This window comes from Urocitellus parryii, chromosome 14 (assembly GCF_045843805.1).
Source record: "Urocitellus parryii isolate mUroPar1 chromosome 14, mUroPar1.hap1, whole genome shotgun sequence".
Taxonomy (NCBI): domain Eukaryota; kingdom Metazoa; phylum Chordata; class Mammalia; order Rodentia; family Sciuridae; genus Urocitellus; species Urocitellus parryii.
The window spans coordinates 2072916-2077297 of NC_135544.1; positions in this window are offsets into that span (position 1 = coordinate 2072916).

Here is a 4382-nt window from a genome sequence, read left to right on the forward strand (position 1 = left end):
TCACACAGATACTTGGGGGGAGTCCTTCTCTGTTCTCTAAACTATTGAACATAAGGCAAGCACTCTTTCTTCACAAAAGAAGGGCTTCCCTGATTCCCAGCTGCCATGACCTAAGCAGTTTTCCTCCTGCACACACTTGCCATGATGTTCTGCCTCACCTTAGACCCAGGGGCAGTCAGCCATGAAGTGAACCTCTGAAATCGTCAGCCAAAGTAAACTTGTCCTCCTCTAAATTGCTCTTGTCAGATTAAATTTTCTTGTCACAACAAAAAGCTGACTTACATAATTCTCTTTCCTTGGTGTGTGTGTGTGTGTGCGCGCTCGCGCGCATGTGCATGAGCACACATGCATTTATCTATTCCCCAGCTCTGTCCACCATAGGGCTTATAATAATGAACACACCTAATGCCCAAGTCTTGTTATGGAAATGCCATTCTCTGTGGTAATTGGAGTCTACAATATCTTCTTGTACCAGAATGTAAGAAAATGCTCTTAACAATGGGACATATTGAAAGGAAACAGAAGGCAGCTTGAATAGGGGTTCCACAGGGCAGATTTGGTACAATTTGAGTATTAAAATAAACAATGATAATAGCAGATTATATCCCATTGAATAAAACAGAAATCTATGAATCTACATCAACATAGACAAATGAAACAGGAAAGACAGTGGAATGAATCGGATATAACTTTCCTATGTTCCTATATGAATACATAACCACTGAAACTCCATATCATGTACAACCACAAGAATGGGATCCTAAAAATAATTAATTTATTAATTTTTAAAAAGAATGAGGTCCTAAGAATAAGTTATATTCCATGTATGTATAATATGCCAAAATACACTCTACTGTCACATAAAAAGAACAAATAAAAAAATACAAAAAATAGACAAATGAATAAAAACACTATGAGAAGATCAACTTTTCCCTTAGAGCAGAATGCTAATAGGTGTAAAAGAATTGGTAGAGTTTTAAAGATTGCCACTCATCAATTATTATGATAATTCAGACATGAAACATCAACTGAGCTAAACTGGATGACAAAGGTTCAGTGAGGAACAGGATATTTACACAGCCTCCAAGCTTCTCCCTGGAAAGTAGATATCAATTTCAAAAGGAAAAAGAGTTGCTTTGCCATCAGACACTATTAAAATCATTTTAGGACAAACTAACACCATGCGCTACCTACAGGGAATGCAGTAAGAAAAGCTCACAGCCACTTCTGTGATAATCCTGCCAAAAATGCATAGCCTTAACCTAATCATGAGGAAAGAAACATCAGCCCCACTGAGGGACAGTCTACAAAATAACTAGGTTCTGGACTGAAGGAAACTAAAGAAACATAACAGCTCAGTTCATTGTGTGGCCCTGGATCATATCCTTTTGCATTTAAGGCTATTATTTAGACAATTGGCAAAACTTGATGGTGTCTCTGGCAAAGGAGTAAATGGGAGTTCCTTGTGCTATTCTTGCAATTTTTTCTGTAAGTTTGAAATTATTTCAAAGTAAAAAATGAAAAAGAAACAAATCATAATTAGAGAAAAGCTAGAAGAGTGTGTGATTTATATTCAGATGAGGGAATAGGACAGAGCACTCAAATAACCTCTTCTTTGTGGCAGATGGATTAAAAAAGCCTTCCAATTAAAGGATAAAAGGGCAAAATTACTGTAAGATATCAATATTTCCTTTATAAACCTGTAGTGTAAACATTTCAGCAAATAAAAATTTTATTAATGAGCAAAAATACAACAGAAATACACCAATCAGAAAAGGAGGCATGCCTACTAATGTCCATCAGCTATACATTGAATAGCAAAAAATTTAACTGAGTGAAGTCACATACAGTTCAAAATCCAACACAAAACATAAGGCAAAGAGCCAGAGGATATTCTCAGGATGGGTTTTAGTACCTAAATATAACCTAAATATAACCATCTGGAATTTTTTTTTTTTAAAGAATCATCCTACTCAGTCTTTTCAAATAAAGGATACACCTTTTAATAGGAAGTCTATATTTCAACATAAAGATAGAAGACACACCATGCCCTTAATTTGTTTCATGTGATTATTCACGTGAAAACATATCCAACGAGGACCTTAGGAACTGGCAACTTATATATTAAGTTAAATTTGTACTTCTGTTAAAATAAATATGTGGGGCCGGGGTTGTGGCTCAGTGGTAGAGTGCTTGCCTAGCATGCATGAGGCACTGGGTTTGATCCCCAGCATCACATAAAAATAAACAAATAAAACAAAGGTATTATGTCCATCTACAACTAAAAAAAAAATTAAAATAAATAAATAAATATGTGGGAGCTGGGCATGGTGACACACACCTGTAATACTAGCAACTTGGGAGGCTGAGTCAGGTTCACAAGTTTGAAGCCAGCCTCAGCAAATTATTGAAGACATAAGGAATTTAGCAAAACCTTGTCTCAAAATAAAAAATAAAAAAGAGCTAGGGATGTGGCTCAGTGGTAAAGCACCCCTAGGTTCAATACTCAGTGCCTAAAATAAATAAATAAATATTTCTGGGAATGTAACTCAGTGGTAGAGCACTTGTCTGGGTTCAATGCCCAGTACTGAATAATAATAATAATAATAATAATAATAATAATTGATTAAATTAAATAAATGTGTGTCAGCTGGGTGTGGTGATAGGTGCCTATTGTCCCAGTAATTTGGTAGCCTGTGGCAAGAGGATTGCTTGAGACCAGGAGTTCAAGGCAAGCCTGAGAAACCCAATGAGACCCCATCTCTAATAATAATAACAATAATACTTTTGTGCTCTTGACAGCAGCTCTAAGCAGGAGATAAACTATGATCACTAGCCCTATTTTATTAATGAGGAAACTATATCTAAGCAAAGTAAAGTGCCTTTCCAAAGTTGATACTTACAGGTAGCAGAGCTCCAAATCAACACAGACATCTTATTTCTAAATGCATGGTAATCTTATTTTACCAGATTTATTCAAAAGAACCACAAATCAACATAAGCAGTAACTTTGAGGTCAAATCATTTTTAATGTTGTATATATAGATCAAAAACTCATTCATCCAATAATAGGAAATGTAAAGTACTTATGTACCTTGTTTCTAAAACATTTAACATTTATTAGAAGTACTGATAGGTGCTTAAAATTATATCCATTATGTTACAAAAACTGAAGCATAAACCTTCTTCCATAATCTTCACGTACATACCCCTTACTATGTGTTGACTGGCTGTTGTTCTGTTCATACTAACATTCAAGATGCAAGGAATCAGGCTGGGATGTGGCTCAAGTGGTAGCCCGCTTGCCTGGCATGCGTGCGGCCCAGGTTCGATCCTCAGTACCACATACAAACAACGATGTTGTATCCGCCCAGAAATGGAAAATAAATATTAAAAAATTTAAAAAAAAAAGATGCAAGGAATCAGAACAGGTTGTAACCCAGAATCTGTGACAGCAAGTCTGATTATCTCTGGTCAGCCATAAATTAAGATCAGCACTCATGAAATAAGTTCCAGACAGCTTCAGAAAATAATGTTTTCAAAAAATATTTCTACAATGCTTAACTGATGTGGCATCAAACTTGAAAGACAATTCAGTGGATTTGCATCATGGTTAAACAGGAATCATCTAGCCCAAGTCTGCCTGTAATGGTTTTCACATGTTTCAAATATGCCATAAGTAGACAAAATGGGAGTGTCAGATGAGGCTATGTCACTATTTGGTCTTTAAAAGTCAATGAACATTTCAGCAAAATTCCTATGTTTACTTTCAATTTTTTTTCCTAAAAATCACATTGAAATAAAGGCACAGATTGGAGATCGTTAATTTTTTTAAAGTTATTCATTCTCTAAATATTTATTGATGACACACCAGACCCACAATCCAAGTCAATATATCATTTTCTTATGTTCATAATAGAAATGAAGTAACTAAGTTTTATTTCATTTTGCTTTTGAGACAGGGCCTTGCCATGCTGCCCATATGGGCCTCTACCTCCTGGGCTCATGGGTTCCTCCTGCCTCAGCCTCCCTAGTAGCTGGGACTAAGATGTGCACTACCCTGCCTGGCTAAATTAAGTAAATTTTGGTTAACATGCCAGTGGCAATACAAAACATATTTGCTCATATTTGAAACCCAAAATATTTGTCATTTTAGAATGTTTTTTGGATTAACTAAGGCACGTTCTGAAGTATTCATGTCAAATGCTGTGGGTTTAATTGACTCCGTTAATTATATCAGAGCCAAGTCAAACACTTGAGAATGTCTACAAAAATAGAGAATGAGCTTGTTATGCTTGGGGAAAAAAAAAAAAAGATGGAAGAATGAGGTGGAAAAAGGTGATTGAGAGTAGAGGAAGGAAGTGAGGGGGAATTGTGTGAAA